We start from the raw sequence: 19596 nt of genomic DNA, 5'->3' as shown, positions 1-19596 counted from the left end.
GGGCTTAGTCCATGTGTCACGCTTAGTGCCTGTTTGGCACTGCGGCAGCAGTAGAAAACAAAAGCTGAATTAAAGTGTTTGGTTAATCTAAACTATACATTTTTTTACATGGATCCCACCTAATAACTGAGGTGGAACCTTAGCTTATGAGAAGTAGGTTTTATCTACTTCTCCTGCATTCTTCTCCTATGATCCTGCCTGCGTCTTCTCATATGGAGAGTGAAATTAATTCACTCTCCACTGTTCACTTAAGTGGACAGTGGAGAGTTCCTCCACTATTCACATGAACAGTGGGATACTGGACCCAGTCCAAAACTATAAAAATGTATTGAATCAGGTCCAACCCAGTAAAAAAAAATATTTTTAATTGTATTTTATTCGAAAAACTAGTGTTTTATATTATCCAATAAAACTATATAAATTAGAAGAAGATCGCTTGATGACAATATTTGTAGAATTTGATCACAATTCCAATTTTATTTCTGATGATATTTTATTTAATGTTGTTTGCACGCTTACAAAAACCAATGAAACTATAATCTTTGTCGGATGTATTTTATATGTGATGTAATTGTAGATAGTTTAATGGAACAATACAAAATATTTTATATAAAGTATTATTTATTTCATGATGTAATAACAATAGTTAAATCTACAATATTTAAATTAAAAACAATCAAAATATATATATATATATATATATAACCTCAATTTGAAAATCATTTTTTTTTTAACCAACCTCAATTAAAAGTACTTTTTTATAAAACAATTTTTTTTCAAACCACAACAGTAACCGCAATACCAAACACACCCTTAAAGGAGTTCACGGTCCGGTTTGATCCGGTTTTAATATAAAAATTCAACCAAATCAAAAAATACCATTTCTTGTTAATATGAACCAAACGAAAATCGTTCAAACTAAACCGGTTTTTTGTCTGGTTCGGGTCGGTTTTTTTAGCCTTAAAAACTAGAAAAACCGAAACCAATTAAATAAGAGAAAACTTGGCCGAATCACTATCACTGGATAAACTTAGCCGAATTACATTTAGAAAAATCTTTTGCTGAAAACTTGAAATTTGAGCTTTTTGGTTGAGATCTGAAAGATCTTCCTTAGCAGAATCAAAATCACTGGATTTATCCAAGTTAACACAACTACATGTTAACAAGGTTTCCAATAGCGTCCCGCAAACTACCGGGACCTCATTAGCAGAATTGCAGGTTAATAAAACCAGAAACAAGGATTTTATCAAAGTTTTTCTGCCATAACTAAAGCAGAGAGTACAAACTTTAGCTAGAAAGGTTTGTCTCATCATGTCATTAGTAAATGAGAAAAGACAACAATATGAGAGAAAATGAAATAAAAGAGCACAAAGAAGAGGGAGCGGGAAAGGTGAGGGGTGGGGCGACTAGAAAGGAGGAAATGGGAGGGGGGAGAGCGGGGAGGAGGGAGGGAGGGATGGGTGGGGCGGCTGGAAAGGGAAGGGGAAAGGGAGGACGGCTGGAAAGGTGACCGGGGGGTTTAGGGTATTTACTATTTAGGTTTAGGATGTTCCTTTTATACTTGTTTTTAGATTCAATTAAACCGGTTCGGTTTGGTCCGGTTCAATTGGTTTAAATCCTTTTAAATTAAAACCGAACCAAACCGGATGGGTTTTTTTTATTTTTTTATCAGTTTACTTGGTTTTTTTTTTATCAATTTGTTTTTTTTTGGTTAATTTTTTCTTAATTTTTTTTGTTTAACCTGTTGGTCGGTTTTTTTTAACATCCCTAGTCACACCCTTTGATTTTATTGATTTTCTAAGATCATAACCTAAATTTTTAAACTAAAGTTGACTGATAATTCTATTTTAAATGTATGTGTTTTGGGCTTAGTTTTTAGCAACATAACAAGAGATAATTAATTATTTGCTCAAGTTCTTCTCTCTGCATAACATGTGTCACACCTTTTGATTTTATTGATTTTGTAAGATCATAACCTAAGTTTTTAAACCAAAGTTCACTGTTAATTCTTTTTTTTTTTATTATTATTTACGTGGGTGTCCGGGCCAGCTTGCGCGCACCACGACTAATCCCACGGCTCACTAAACATCCTGCAAACCTAATGAGCATGTAAGGCACTGCGGGGGTGGCAGGCATGCACGGTGAGGTTTGAACCCAGGATGCAGAGGAAGGGAACAAGTCCCTTCAACCGCTGGGGCAAGACCTCAAGTGCCTGTTAATTCTTTTTTAAATGTATGTGTTTTGGGCTTGGTCTTTAGCAACATGACAAGGAATAATTAATGATTTGTTCAAGTTCCCTTCTCTACGTAACATGTGTCACACACCTTTTGATTTTGTAAAATCATAATCTAAGTGTTTTTTTTTTATCAAAAATGACTGTTAATTTTTATTAAAAAAATGTATGTGTTTTGAACTTAGTCTTTAGCAATATAACAAGGGATAATTAATAGGTGGCTCAAGTTCTCCTCGATATGTGGTTTCTCCTAATATACTAGCCTCGTCACCCTTCAAAGGATTGAAAAAAAAAAAAGCCTAAACAATGTTTATAATTAGTGGATCTCTTATATCCACTATTTTTATATGAGAAATGCTAAATAATGAAAAACAACAACATTCTTAAATATAATAGTGATGAATGTCAAACATTATGTTCTTTTTTGCTTTTGTTTTTTTGTTATAGTTGTTCAAACATGGGATTTTTCTTGTTTTGTTTTATTAGGATATTTGAACGATAAAAATTGTAACTTTGGTTTATTATTGTATTTTTATTCTTATGTTTGTTAATGCAAAGATGGGATTTTTAAATTTCAACATTTAAATTATTTAATTTTTTGAATGGCTTCATTGATATGTTAAAATACATTACTTTTGTGTGTTTAGTACATTTTAATTAATTATTTGTTTGGTTGGTTTTTATTTATGTTTTTTAAAATTTAAAAAGATCTCGTTATTAACTATTATCTGTTTAAATATTTTATTTTAAATATAAAAATTATAATAAGTTATTTAAATTTATTTATGAATTGAATTGAATTCTTCAAAGAATTCATATATATATAACCATATGAGCTTCACTAGCTACTTAATCATGAAGTAATGATATGATTGAGAATTTATCAATACATTAAGGACCTGATTGAGAAAGAAATAGACTGGGTCCTATAAAATATTGGCTTGTTTTGGGCCTGACCATAAAATTCAGAAGCCCACCTGAACCTTATGTTTTCTTTGACAAACAAATACCACTACATTTAATTTATTATTACCACCAAGAACACCGAGCGACCAAACGCTTAAAATTCTCTCAAATTCTTTCGGAAAGGGCAAAAGCAAGCAGAAAAGATGGGAGACGAGACGGTGAAAAACGATGCTTTGCAGATTATTGGAATGTTTCAAGTGCTGCCTAGATTGGTCGTCTTCGATCTAGATTACACTCTCTGGCCTTTCTATTGGTACCTTTTCTTTCTTTACGGCCACATGCATGTAGACATAAAGTTGTGTCAAATATAATGTTCCGTTGTCATGCTTTCTTCTCTAATGTTGTTATTTTCATGTGGGTTTCTCACGCTTTGCTCTGCTTCTGTGTTACTGGGAAACTTTCTTGTTAAAAATTGTAACTTGGTATTATATGTTTTGTGTTATTTATCAAGATTGTTAGTATCAGGAAAGAATTTTTAAATTAAATCTGAATTACTGGAGAGCTGAAATGGACTTGCTAGTATGTTGGAAAAAATGTTTGTAGTTTTTAATGAGAATTTGTTTTTTAATTTCTTGGAGGGTCCTTTTAATGTTGTTTGAATTGAAGCCTTGAAGTTAGTTTGTAATATGGTGTTGATTGAATGTGGGTTGAGTTGTTCAACTTAGTATTTAGCCCTTCATCGTTCACGCACCTCATTGTATGTAATATAAGTAATTTGACAATTAATTTTGCAGCTAATGTTTTTTCTACACATTTAATACGTTTGAAACATCAGTGGAAGCAAAACATTCAGGCAGTTGATCGCGCTGGTACATACAACTTTGCATCTTACTTGCATATAATGATACTAATGCCCTATTTGGTTTTAGAACCTTGCATTAGTTTAATAAAAAAAAAGGTACTATCTTTGTAGTACTTGATTATTTAAACATTAGAATGGTTGCTTTTTTATTTTCTCCTTGTGCCAATGTTTTTTTTGGTTCTCCATGGTCTAAATTTTGATTCAATTATGGTTGTTATTCAGCGAATGTCGCTCCAAGCGTGAAATGCCATCCTTGTATCCCCAAGCTAAAGGCATAGTATATGCACTCAAGGAAAGGGGATTGACATGGCCATTGCTTCTCGATCACCAACCTCAGATATTGCAAAGACATTTATTGACAAACTAAGTCTCAAGCCAATGTTTGTAGCACAGGTGAGTCAGCAAGAACTAAGAATCTTTTTTTTTATCCTTTTTAATTCTTTTACTGTGCCATGAGTAAGAGGGTCAACCAATTGTGTTTCTTACTCAAGAACATGACTAGCAGGGTCATAGTTTAGTAGAACATAGTCCTCAAAGGGAAGGCGAAAGATGTAGCTTCTAACACACAGGGTTTGTAAAGTGTTGGATACTGAATTGTTTCTCGGAATAGCTCATGATGTTGAGGATTAATTTAGTGGCCCAATAACTTGATTTGAGTGATGAGCCTCTGAGTTTCATCATATCAAATAGGTAAGAAACTCTTAAGTCTATTGTGTTTCTGATGATTCTTTTACACGATCTGTAATTCTGGGTCACTTCTGCTTAGTATAAGTGGCTGGTGCTTGCCTTTGATGAGAAACGAGGAATTAGGAGTTACCTGTTTGTGCCAAAAAGATTAAAATGTTCTATCATTCTGCTAGCTCGGAGTTCTATTTTCTGCTCACTGTTGTCTTGGAGAATGTTTTTGTTTTCCATGTTGCTTTTTTATGCATTTCATGTTCCCCGTATGAAATTATATTAATCTATCGTCAAGAGGAACTACTCCTTTGTTTGGCTTACATGGTGAGTGATTTTTTTCTGACTATTCAGGAAATATTTTCCAGTTGGACTCACAAGACAGATCATTTCCAGAGGATTCATTCGAGGACTGGGATACCCTTTAACTCCATGCTTTTTTTTGATGATGAGGATAGGAACATTCAATCGGTAAAAACAAAACTCTCCTGCTTCCCCTGTCTTCTAATTTTATGAGTTGGATCCTTTAAATCTTGTATTTTATTTGTAATGAAGTGCCAATTTCCCTGTGGAGTCATCTATTCCGTTTAAAAGAATTTCTTTGTGAACAGGTTTCAAAAAATGGGAGTGACTAGCATTCTGGTTGGTGATGGGGGTCAATCTTGGAGCACTAAGACAGGGGCTCACAGAATTTTCTCAAAATGCTAGTAAATCTGAGAAGAACAAGCAGAGGTGGCAGAAATATTCACAAAATCCAAATTCATCTGAGAAGAAAGATGAAGATTGAACTTTTTTGCACATGCGCAAACGGAACTGGAGATTAAGGCAATGAAATTGTTACCAGGCAAGGGGTTGAATTTGGGAGGACACATTTTATACGTATAAATTAAGATCTATTGTTGTATTATTTATACCACAAGAACTCCTCGAGAGTGTTTAATTCTGGTACATGCTTCCCACATTAAATCAAGAGCATTGAGCTTGTATACATGATTTTGATTCATGATTTATCTCCCATTCTTGTTCTGAAATGGATGCAATTGTAGTTCACGGTTTATTGCTGCTGCTGCCTGATTACCTTAATTCGTGTTCATTTATATCCCATCATTTAATTGTGGCTCACATTTCATTACTCAGCATCACTTGATGCAGCTGCTTCTCTCTGATTAGCAAGAACCATGTAACGGTAACATAAACTCTTGAATCAAAGGATTTAGGCTGTTCTCTTTTAATTCCCTATGGAGAAACATGTCAAGGATTACGGTTGCAAAATCCCTATAATTTTGTATTCCAGAACTACAATCGACTCTGTGTCTAAATTTTCATCATTTGATTCAAGGTCAATCAACTAAACTTGGGTGACTAATTCACGTGTGTAATTTATTACCCTGCAGAGCTATAAAGTGGCATTTTATGGTCTGTGACTTGATGATAGTGATCCGAAGAACATGAGCAGCAATTTCTGGCTATGGGCATCAGCGATGCTTTCTCTACCTCTCTGGTAACATGTCGTTTATTCAAAGCAATTACGTGTTCTAATAGCGCTGCATCACATGGCAATGTGAGAGGTCCATCGCCAGACAAACCATACTCTTCTTCTGCCAATTTGAGTAGCTTTCTGAGAATTTTGCTGTGTAGTTATTCCTAAGGAAGCAAAAGTCGTTTCTGATACACCACAAAATGACCCTTCTCAGCTGGTGCGACAACTGCTTGTGTCTGTTCTCCCAAAGGGTTGTGGCAGAGTGCTTGTTTTTCTCCTAGTAGCAGCTAGTTTCTGCCATCTCCTTGCCAATTTGATGATCATCTTGGTACTGATCATAAAAAACAACATAAAAGAAATTAATGAGATAAACAACAATGGGCTGTCGACTCCCCAAAGCGAGTGCCTTTTCACCAATCCATTATTTTATCCAAGCAGCCAAAAATCAAAGATGCAGAACAAGGAATTGAAGAACATAATGTTACACATGAAGAAGATCTCCAAACATTACATTATAACTAGATTACAATTACAGATATACTAAAATAGCTAGGAAGTCGTTGTCATGATCTACAATACACAAACCTTTTTTTCTTCCAATTTTTTTTCTCAAGTTTTTTTTTTCAATTGCAGGCTTCTATGACTAGATTGTTGACCTTTTTTTTAAAAAAAAAAAGTTAAGGAAATAAAAATTTCAATCAAAGAGGATTAAAGTGTGAAATAAAAAAAAACCTCATGACCAATCTTAAATTCATGCAAAAAAAGTAATTTTTAGTCCATTTATTTTTTCTTTTCTGATTTTACGGACCCTATAGTTTTTTGAAATTTTAGTTCTGATTCAAAAGTTCATTTTGTTTGTTTTTTAGTTCTTTAGTGTGAGATGGAAAAGAGAAAATCATCGGATAACAGCGAAACAAAGAAGTTGTCGTTGACCACATTTCCCGCAAAAAAAAAAGTATAGTCTTGGTGTTAACAACTTCATTAAGGTGTTTTTAGATCTTCATCTCGTCAGAAAAAAATGGTTCAAGGTTGAGAAAAAAAAATTTGGTTTGATTTTGTGTTTTTGGATTGATTTAAAGGTGTTTTAGGTAGGAAAATTGGTTTATTAAGATGGTTATGGTGTATTTTAGTTGTTTTCGATGAAAAGAGGTTTTTTAAAAAAAATGGTGTTTTTCAACCCAAAAAAAACTTCAGTCTAGATTTTTTGACAGTCTTTTCTGATGACTAGGAATCTGGAATGCTAAACGACATGTTATCTATTATTTGTTTATTTTTTTTAAATGAAGGCCATTATAAATAGAAAAAAAAAAAAGAAGGAAGGCCAAGCACTTGGGTTTAGCTTACGGCTGTCTAAGATCGGACCTCACCTTTTTTGTGTTTTTTTTTTTTTTGTAAATTTTTTGAATGCATTAAATTTTTTGAATATTATATTTAAGTTATTATTCAATTTACTCATAGTTCTCAAATAATATTATAGGCTTTTTATCTAACATTTATTTTTCAATTATTATGTGCATAATGTGAAAAAAAAAAAGCATCATGGTTAAAATAAAATTTATGTTTTTCAAAAAATTTTAATCAATTTTTTATATGATTCAATATAGAATTTCCAATGTATTATTTTTTTTAATTTTTAATTACATTCCCTTCATAATAATGAAAAACATTTTATTTTAATTGCTTTTATGATTTTGATAATTCTTTTTCAACAGATAAATATTCAGATAAACCAAATTGCCAAAAAAAATATAATCAATGCATTTTTACAGCATCAATTTACATTTTTTTTAATCATAACTTGAGTAGATATAAATGGGAAGGTATTAGAAAAAAAGCCCTTTCCCTGCCTCCCATCTTGACCTTTCCACCATCAAGCCTTGCTAAGTTAATTAACAGTTAAAGCAAGATCTGATGGCTGTCTTAGAGAAAGCTCCCTGATCTGTGTTCATCTCAGCCTCACATCCCTGGCTGGGTTTCATCTTCTTTCTGATGAAGTAAAATTTGCACTACCTTGAGGGATGCATCTGTTCATGATCTGATAGAGAGAGTCTTGGCTATACTCTTGTGTAAATTATAATTTTAGATCCTTTGATTTTATTGATTTTGTAAAATTATAGCCTATGTCTTTTAACCAAAGTTGATTGTTTCCTCTCTTTATATAACATGTGTCACATCCTTTGATTTTATTGATTTTATAAGATAATATCCTAAGTTTTTTAACGAAAGTTGATTGTTAACTTCTTTTTAAATATATGTGTTTTGGGCGTAGTTTTTAGCAACATAACAAGGGATAAGTAATGGTTTGCTTAAGTTCCCCTCTCTATGTAAAATGTGTCACACCCTTTGATTTTATTGATTTTGTAAAATTATAACTTAAGTCTTTTGATCAAAGTTGACTGTTAATTCTGTTTAAAAATGTATGTGTTTTTAGGCTTAGTTTTTAGCAACATAACAAGGGATAATTAATGGTTTGCTCAAGTTCGTCTCTTCACGTAACATGTGCCACACCCTTTGATTTGATTGATTTTGTAAAATCATAACCTAAAGTCTTTTGATCAAAGTTGACTGTGAATTCTTTTTTAAATGTATGTGTTTTGGGTTTAGTCTTTAGCAACATAACAAGGGATAATTAATGGTTTGTTTAAGTTCTTCTCTCTCCACGTAACAAGTGTCACACCTTTAATTTTATTGATTTTGTAAGATTATAACCTAAGTTTTTTTAATCAAAGTTGACTGTTAATTCTTTTTTAAATGTATGTATTTTGGGTTTAGTCTTTGGCAACATAATAAGGGATAATTAATAATTTGTTCAAACTCTTCTCTCTACGTAACATGTGTCACACCCTTTGATTTTATTGATTTTGTAAAATCATAACCTAAGTTTTTTTTTTTTTTTTATCAAAACTGACTGTTATTTTTTTAAAAAAAATATATGTGTTTTGAGCTTAATCTTTAACAATATAACAAGGGATAATTAATAGTTTTGCTCAAGTTCTCCTCTCTATATGACACATGTCTCTCCTAATATACTAGCTTTCTCATCTTTCAAAGAATTGAAAAAAACAAAAAGTCTAAACAATGTTTATAGTTAGTGGATCTCTTACATCCACTATTTTTATACAGAAATGCTAAAATAAAGAGAGAAAAAACAACATTTCTTAAATATAATAATGATGAATGTCAAACATTATGTTCTCTTTTGCTTTTATATATATATATATATATATATTCTAGGATATTCTTGTTTTGTTTTGTTTTATTAGAATATTTGAAACGATAAAGATTTGTAACTTTGGTGCATTATTGTATTTTTGTTCTTATGTTTGTTAATGCCAAGATTGGATTTTTTAGCTTCAACATTAAATTATTTCAATTTAGTTTTGAGCGACTCCATTGATATGTTAAAATACATTAATTTGTAGTATTTAGTACATGTGAATTTGATTATTTGTTTGATTGGTTTTTATTTATGTTTTTAAAATTTTAGAAAACCTCGATATTTTAAGTTGATTTATTTGGAAATGTTATCTATTTTTAATATTTTATTTTAAATATAAAAATTATAATAAGTTATTTAAATTTATTTATGAAATTGAATTGAATTCTTCAAGAGTTAATATATATATATATATATATATATATATATATATATATTATATATATATATTATATATATATATATATATATAATATATAACCATATGAGCTTCACTAACTACTTAATCATGAAGGAATGATCTGATTGAGAATTTATCAATACAATAAGGACCTGATTGAGAAAGAAAATAGATTGGGTCCTATAAATTATTGGCTTGTTTTGGGCCATGACCATAAAAATTCAGAAGTCCACCTGAACATCGTGTTTACTTTGTCAAACAAATACCAATTAGATTTATTTATTTATTATTATTATTCTTTCCACCAAGAACACCGAGCGACCAAACGCTTAAAATTCTCTCAAAAATTCTTTCGGAAAGGCAAAAGCAAGCAGAAAGATGGGAGACGAGACGGTGAAAAACGATGCTTTGCAGATTATTGGAATGTTTTCAAGTGCTGCCTAGATTGGTCGTCTTCGATCTAGATTACACTCTCTGGCCTTTCTATTGGTACCTTTTCTTTCTTTACAGCCACATGCATGTAGACATAAAGTTGTGTCAAATATAATGTTCCTTTTGTCATGCTTTCTTCTCTAATGTTGTTATTTTCATGTGGGTTTCTCACGCTTTGCTCTGCTTCTGTGTTACTGGGAAACTTTCTTGTTAAAAATTGTAACTTGGTATTATATGTTTGTGTTATTTATCAAGATTGTTAGTATCAGGAAAGAATTTTTAAATTAAAATCTGAATTACTGGAGAGCTGAAATGGACTTGCTAGTATGTTGGAAAAAATGTTTGTAGTTTTAATGAGAATTTGTTTTTAATTTCTTGGAGGGTCCTTTTAATGTTGTTTGAATTGAAGCCTTGAAGTTAGTTTGTAATATGGTGTTGATTGAATGTGGGTTGAGTTGTTCAACTTAGTATTTAGCCCTTCATCGTTCACGCACCTCATTGTATGTAATATAAGTAATTTGACAATTAATTTTGCAGCTAATGTTTTTTCTACACATTTAATAACGTTTGAAACATCAGTGGAAGCAAAACATTCAGCAGTTGATCGCGCTGGTACATTCAACTTTTGCATCTTACCTGCATATAATGATACTAATGCCCTATTTGGTCTTTAGAACCTTGCATTAGTTTAATAAAAAAAAAGGTACTATCTTTGTAGTACTTGATTATTTAAACATTAGAATGGTTGCCTTTTATTTTCTCCTCGTGCCAATGTTTTTTTGGTTCTCCATGGTCTAAATTTTGATTCAATTATGGTTGTTATTCAGCGAATGTCGCTCCAAGCGTGAAATGCCATCCTTGTATCCCCAAGCTAAAGGCATAGTATATGCACTCAAGGAAAAGGGGATTGACATGGCCATTGCTTCTCGATCACCAACCTCAGATATTGCAAAGACATTTATTGACAAACTAAGTCTCAAGCCAATGTTTGTAGCACAGGTGAGTCAGCAAGAACTAAGAATCGTTTTTTTTCCTTTTAAAATCTTTACTGTGCAATGAGTAACAGGGTCAATCAATTGTGTTTCTTACTCGAGAACATGACTAGCAGGGTCATAGTTTAGTAGGACATAGTCCTGAAAGGGAAGGAGAAAGATGTAGCGTCTAACACACAGGGTTTGTAAAGTGTTGGATACCGAATTGTTTCTTGGAATAGCTCATGATGTTGAGGATTAATTTAGTGCCTAATAACTTGATTTGAGTGATGAGCCTCTTGAGTTTCATCATATCAAATAGGTAAGAAACTCTTAAGTCTATTGTGTTTCTGATGATCTTTTTACACGATCTGTATTTCTGGGTCACTTCTGCTTGGTATAAGTGGCTGGTGCTTGCCTTTGATGAGAAACGAGGAATTAGGAGTTACCTGTTTGTGCCAAAAAGATTAAAATGTTCTATCATTCTGCTAGCTCGGAGTTCTATTTTCTGCTCACTGTTGTCTTGGAGAATGTTTTGTTTTCCATGTTGCTTTTTTATGCATTTCATGTTCCCCGTATGAAATTATATTAATCTATCGTCAAGAGGAACTACTCCTTTGTTTGGCTTACATGGTGAGTGATTTTTTCTGACTATTCAGGAAATATTTTCCAGTTGGACTCACAAGACAGATCATTTCCAGAGGATTCATTCGAGGACTGGGATACCCTTTAACTCCATGCTTTTTTTTGATGATGAGGATAGGAACATTCAATCGGTAAAAACAAAACTCTCCTGCTTCCCCTGTCTTCTAATTTTATGAGTTGGATCCTTTAAATCTTGTATTTTATTTGTAATGAAGTGCCAATTTCCCTGTGGAGTCATCTATTCCGTTTAAAAGAATTTCTTTGTGAACAGGTTTCAAAAATGGGAGTGACTAGCATTCTGGTTGGTGATGGGGTCAATCTTGGAGCACTAAGACAGGGGCTCACAGAATTTTCTCAAAATGCTAGTAAATCTGAGAAGAACAAGCAGAGGTGGCAGAAATATTCACAAAATCCAAATTCATCTGAGAAGAAAGATGAAGATTGAACTTTTTGCACATGCGCAAACGGAACTGGAGATTAAGGCAATGAAATTGTTACCAGGCAAGGGTTGAATTTGGGAGGACACATTTTATACGTATAAATTAAGATCTATTGTTGTATTATTTATACCACAAGAACTCCTCGAGAGTGTTTAATTCTGGTACATGCTTCCCACATTAAATCAAGAGCATTGAGCTTGTATACATGATTTTGATTCATGATTTATTCCATTCTTGTTCTGAAATGGATGCAAGTCTAGTCTTGGTGTTAACAGGTTCATTAAGGTGTTTTTAGATCTTCATCTCAACAGAAAATATGGATCGAGGTTGAGAGAATTTTTTTCGGTTTGATTTTGTGTTTTTGGATTGATTTAAAGGTATTTTAGGTTGAGAAATTGGTTTATTAAGATGATAAGGGTGTATTTTAGTTGTTTTTCGATGAAAATAGGCTTAAAAAAATGGTGTTTTCAAACCCAAAAAACTCATGTCTAGATTTTTTGATAGCCTTACTAGAATCTGGAATTGTAGATGACATGTTATTTATTATTTGTTTTTTTTAAATGAAAGCCATTATAAATAAAAAAGAAAAGAAAAGGGAAGGCCAAACACTTGGGTTTAGCTTATAGCTGTCTAGGATTGGATTCACCTCTTCTATTTTATTTTTTCTTGTATTTTTTGAATGCATTAAATTTTTTCAACATTATATTTCAGTTATTATTCAATTTCCTCATAGTTCTCAAATAATATTTTAGGCTTTTTATCTAACATTTATTTTTTCAATTATTATGTGCATAATGTGAAAAAAAAAGTATCATGGATAAAATAAAATTTATGTTTTTAAAAATTTTTAATCAATTTTTTTATATGATTCAATATAGAATTTCTAGTGTATTATTTTTTAATTTTTTAAATACATACCCTTCATAATAATGAAAACATTTTTTTTTTTTTTAAATTGCTCTTATGATTTTGATAATTCTTTTTCAACAGATAAATAGTCAGATAAACAAATTGCCAAAAAAAGGTATTCGTAATAGGATAAAGAGATTTTAATTGAAGAGGTTTTTGTATTTTAGATCATTATGAGAGATGAAAGAAGAAGAATTGGTGCTTGTAAATTGAGCTCCTATAAGTCCTAACAAATTCGATATAGTACAGCTCCTCTTCAGCTACTTATTGTTCATCTGCTTCACAGGAGACACTGTGATTACCTGCTAATGTCATTCATCAGATGTGCGTAAACAATGGTTAAAGGGAAAGTATGACAAGGCCATCGCTGGCAAGTTCATTTCAGAAACTGAACTAAAGCTACATTAATGTTGAACTTTGGAGTAACTTTACAACTCTGATTCTATTGTTCAGAAGCTGCAAATTGGTATTTGGTTTTCTATCAAAGAAACTACATATTTCATAAGATCTGAATCACATGGAAATGTTAGAGGCCCATCGCTAGGTGATCCAAGTTCTTCTTCTGCAATTTCGAGTAGCTCTCTGACAATATTATTGTGAAGATATTCTAAAGGAAGCGAAAACCGCTTCTGATCGGTGAAGTAAACTACAAAGTGGCCTTTCTGAGTTGTTGACGACGTGCTGCAACTGCTTGTATCAGTTCTCTCAATGGGTTGTGGCAGTGTGATCCTTCTTCTCCTGATAGCAGCCAGCTTCTGCCACTTCCTCGCCAATTTGATGAGCTTCTTGGCACTAATCATCTTGTCTTGTTTCACTCTAATTAATCCAAAGGGAAGATCTTAAGCAAGAACTAGAGGTGAGCTCCAGGCTTTAGAATACTGAACGATGATCTTGTGATGGTAGAGGCAAAGCAGGTGACTTGCTTATATACGCTCACGATGCCAGACTCGATCCCTTTCCATGGAAACCAAACCATGTGATAGGTGGGTGTGAGGGTTTATTTACGAGGAGGGCATGTTTTCTTATGTTTGATAGCAGAACCATTAAGGTGGAGCAGAGGGTGTCACGTTTATTATCTCTCTGCCATGTTGCCGGACAGCAAAATTCTTCAGAAGAATGCCGACTCCTTACTGTAGATAGCGACAGACAGGGAGAACCACAAACATGAAAAATTAGCCCTTGAAGACATTATCACATGGAGTTTCATGGGTCGTTCGCTCGGTAATCAATTCAGATTGTTTCATCTTACACCCTGATGGCTTGATTGTCACTTGCCGGGCATAAGAAAACATGCCGGCCTCCCAAATTGCCTCTGATATCCTCCCATCACGTGGTTTTGCTTCCGTCCCTTAGGAGGAGACTCTCCACTGATTTTGTGTATATATACTCAACTCACCAGCTTTGCCTTCTACTCATCTCAAACTCAGCACTTAGTAATCTAAATCTATTCTATCCTCAAAGATCTTTCCCCTTATGTGTAAAGCATTAACAAGATGAGTCATAGTTTAGAAGAAAAGGAAAAATTTAATAGGAAAGGAAAACAATGCCCTTGGAGGAGAAAGCATTAGGTATAAATGAGTGAATGACACTTTGGTAATTGTATAAAAATTGATTAATATAAATAGGAAAAGAGAAACAAAAGAAGAAGAAGAAGAAAAGATAAAAAAATTAAAAGGGAGAAAACTCAGAGAGAAAGAAGAAGAAGAAGAAGAGAAGAGAAGGAAAGATAAAGAAAGGAGAAGTGAGTTAGAAAAAATAGGTTTTTAAGGTAAGATTTATAATTTAATATGTATAATTATCATGACCTGATTCCCAGATCCATGACTAACACATAAACAAAGTCCCCCTCCAGGTTTTCTTACTTATGCGAATCTAGATAAACATACAAACTTTTAACATTTAAACAAACTAAAGTTCTACGCAGCTTCTAATACCATAATTAATTTCATAATATAAATTGATTGTCTTGATACAATTTTAGTAATTTATGGGACACTGACTAGCCATAATGGAAAAATACTAATTACAACCAAAAGAGCAGGATTAGTCTACATAGGTTGGTGACGTCCCCAACCAACTAGAGATCAGATATGATGTGCACAAAGACTAATATTTCTTTTTTAGAATGAGTATTTTGTCTAGCATACCAAGTGGTCATACCATAATCAAACAAATAGAATCATATTTAAAGGCTTAACTCATGACATCAATCAAATGAGGAGCTATTAAATCAAACGTACACATATCTCATATCCAGAATTCAGATTCAACAAATGATCATATTTTATCATAACAAAGGATAATATTTAGTATATATATTATCAAGAAGCATGATCCATTTCATAGTAAAAATTCAAATATTTATACTATTTCTCATGCATATGGGATATTATCCAATCACCAAGCTTAAAATCAAAACAAACACAAAAACAAGTATCGAAGGAAATCTTATTGATATCCAATAAGTAGAATATCAAGAATATCTTAATACAAAAAAAAATATACTAAAAAAAACTCGAAAGGAACATAAAGTCAATTTAATACACCTAATTTAGTCTAACTTATAACCCTATATGTTTAGGAACTAAACTGATTTTTTTTCAAAAACCCAAAAATTAAACAGCTTTCTAAAATTCTAATTCAAATCAAATCAAATCATAAAACATGATAATAGTTCACCCAAAAAAACCTCAATTAGCTTGATGGATTCAATTGACTAATTGGTCAATTTTGATCGACAGGTTGACCAAGCAGCAGGAATTGATCAACTCTTTTAAGTTCAGTCAGTTTGAGATATGTTCGGGAATGATCATGTTGATCTATTTTGGTTTTATAATTATATTTTGGTCTTCAATCTTACAATTGTAATCTCTTATGTTATCTATTTCGAGTTATTTTAAGTGTGTGTGTGTGTGTCAAATACTCTTGATATTCCACCTACTGAGCGTCAATATGATTCCTTAGATATCTGCTTTTGTGTTCCTTCTACTTTTGAGTTAAGTGAGTGAATAATATTCCATATGCAATATGAATAATATAGATATTTGAATTGTTAATATGAATTAGATCATGCTTCTTCGTATAAGTGAATTAGTGTTTATTATCTTTTGTTTATGATAAAACATGATCACTTATTAAAACTGATTTTTTGATATGAGATATTATGTAAATCTAAATTAAAAGAACTGCATTTGATATATTGTATAAGTTTAAATTTTAACAAATAATTTTTGTTTTGTTTGATTATGATCTTATAGTACGCCCGTCAGAATATCAATGCTAACAAGATAGTGTTAATCTTTATGTATAACAACCCATACTTTTTCATCATTTGTACTTATAAACATGGTTAGTATTTGAAAATTTTTAAGGATTATATATATATATATATATATATATATATATATAAAGTAATTGACAAGTGCAACCATCACAAAATTAATCCATAATCATAATTCTATCATCTTGAACCTTAATTTTTTTCATAACACAATTTTATTGATGACAATCAACTCATAAACATAGGATAGGATTTAAAAATAAACACTAATTCACACTAAAACATTTAAGCATCCTTATCATTAAGATGAGTCATGTGGTAACTTAAATTAATTATATTAGTAACACTTAAACTAACTAAATAATAATAATAATAAAAACCATTGAGTTCAAATGTTTCACTTACATTAATCGATTGTTGTTTCTTGCTAAGTACGATTATTTTGTTATGAAAACATCAAGTATATTGGCCTTGAATTGAAAAGGAGAGACTGTATATACGAACTATGTCACTGTGGAACTATATACGAACTATTGGTCCTCATGATCACTGTACAACCATCTAATTCGGGAGGGCGTATGAGCCATCTTCTCCCTACTTCTGCCTGGCAGTTCTCAGACAAAAGGGTCCATTATGCTTTCACCATTCATTGACTACTCAATACATTCAGCCATCGGACCCAGATTCTAACTCATGCCTGCTTACTGATCTACTTCATTTGTTGTGGATCACAGTGTCTGTCGCAGTCTCAACCATGAATCAGCTTTGATTGATCACAGTTTGCTGTTCAACAACTAGACAGAAGGTACAGGCTTAACCACCGCTATGCTACACCTCGATGGTTTTAATTTCTTGAAAAAACATGCCCACCTCATAAACATCCTCTCACATCCACCCATCACATGGCTTTGCTTCCCATGGAAGGCGACTGTTCACGGATTTGTTAACATATAATAGCCGCTTCCTTTGCCTTCTATCCATCACAAAACAAGCATTCAGCTTTCTTCCCCTACTTGACTCCTCTTAAGTTTTTGTGCTTAACACACAAAATGATCAGTGCAAAGAAGCTCGTTAAACTGGCAAAGAAATGGCAGAAGCTGGCTGCTCTGAGGCGTAAGAGAATCACATTGCCACAAATGGAGACAAGCAGTTGTAGCGCATCAGAAATGGCTGATAAGGGACATTTTGTTGTGTACTCAGCTGATCATAAACGCTTTTTGCTTCCTCTGAGTTATCTTAACAATGAGATTGTCAGAGAGCTGCTCCAACTGGCAGAAGAGGAGTTTGGACTGCCTGGCGATGGGCCTCTCACGTTGCCCTGCGATGCAGAGCTTATAGAATATGCAGTTGCTTTAATCAAACAGAGAGTCACAAGAGATGTAGAGAAGGCATTGATGGTGTCCATAGCCAGCAGTCGCTGCTCGTTGTCTTTTGATGTCCATCATCAAGTAACAGACCATCGATTACCAATCTGCAGCTTCTGACGAGCAGAATTAGATTTGTAAAGAATGCAAACAACTAGATAGATTTTGTAGAATATTTTCATTATCAGGGATACAAATTTAGTGAATTCACCAGAAATTCTGGTTTAATGATGTAAATAGTATTGCGATTTTGCATTATAAACGTCTCATCATATTTTCTCCTCAGCTGTCCTGAAAAGCGAAGATAAGATTTTTTTTTTTTCTCTTCTTGAACAAGAAGTCTCGAGTTGTATGAGCAATCACTTCTTAGAGAACTTCCAAGTCTTAAAGGAAAAACATAGCTTTTATTTATTTGCCTAAAGTCTAATCAGCCTTCCAAGGTTTAAGCCTTGTGAATCAGACTCCTTCAAACATTTACTCAAGGAATCAACTAAATGTAAGTTTAATATGCTTCGATGGGTTATAAGTTACCAAATATATCTATTATTTTAATAATAACTTAATTTATCTTTAATATTTATATAATATTAGATTAATAAATATAATTTATAATTTATAAATCTAAAATAAAGATAAAGTTCATAAAACAAAAATGTTTTGCAAAGAAAATTATAAAGTTATTATAATTATAAGATTCATGTTGCATCAAAATATTGTTACTAAAATATTCATGATCAATACTCTTTTAAAAATATTCATGTTGCACCTACATATATATTATGTTTTTTTTTTTATAAAACAAAGTAGTTGTTCTCATAATTTAAGGTATAAGAAATACTTAGAACTAATATGTAGGTGCTTGTCATAAGACATGTACACTGAACTAGCCCACATGAAAATCTCACATGAGAAATCACTTATGTTTATGAAAAGACTCACGTGACAGTTGTGTAAGTGATCCTTAGACTTAACATCACTAAGTTATTATATATAGAAAATGTTATACTTTAATCATGTTACATGTTATATGAAGGGACATATATTGGGTATAACATGAGCTATATGAAAGTACTTGAGTGATCAAGGATCCATCACCCTAGGTGAATTAGAGAAAATATCTCATTTGTTCTCAAATAATATTAATTGAAAAATCATTGGCCAAGATGCAATGAGATTTGAAAAGAATTTTAAATTTTATTCAAATGATCAATAACTATTATGTAAAAAACAAACATAATTTAACATAGCAGACATACTTCATATTTTAATATTAAATCAGAACATTATTGATAAAATGATATTAATTACACTGAGAAACCAATCACTGAAAGATCAAACCACTCATGACTTTTTTAATATTTGAGGATCATGACACGTTGCTAGATAATAGATATGATCTTCAGATATAAATTAATCAGTTGTTAAATTGATAGTAAATTAAATTGTTTAATTCTATGTAATTAGAATTATAATTTATATCTAGGTCAATATATTAGGAAACCTAGTGGGTCACACACATGAATAATCATTAGTAAAAAATTAAACTGGGATGATTTTAATGAAGTATGACTTGATTAAAATATATTTTAGAAGTTAAATACTAGAATATAATTAATACATGGATTATATTTCTAGAACCTAGAACAATCAAGTAAGGACTTGATTGAGTTAATTTCTAAAATTTTCCTGAATTAATATATGGATATTATATAAGGAAAAAATTAATATTTTGTCAATTTATAGGGTTTTTTAGATTTTTCTATAAATGGTAGGTTATGCATT

At 31.9% G+C, this 19596-nt stretch overlaps 2 pseudogenes; both read left to right on the top strand.

The window, feature by feature from the left end:
• The first annotated feature begins 3342 nt into the window (after positions 1 to 3342).
• On the top strand, positions 3343 to 5733 carry LOC118036149 (uncharacterized; annotated as a pseudogene).
• Positions 5734 to 10136: 4403 nt separating this feature from the next.
• Positions 10137 to 12506, top strand: LOC118036155 (uncharacterized; annotated as a pseudogene).
• Positions 12507 to 19596: the final 7090 nt, after the last annotated feature.

The sequence above is a fragment of the Populus alba genome, chromosome 17, assembly GCF_005239225.2.
Source record: "Populus alba chromosome 17, ASM523922v2, whole genome shotgun sequence".
NCBI lineage: Eukaryota > Viridiplantae > Streptophyta > Magnoliopsida > Malpighiales > Salicaceae > Populus > Populus alba.
Note: the sequence above shows the minus strand (reverse complement) of the source record. Positions and strands in the feature narration are given on the sequence as shown.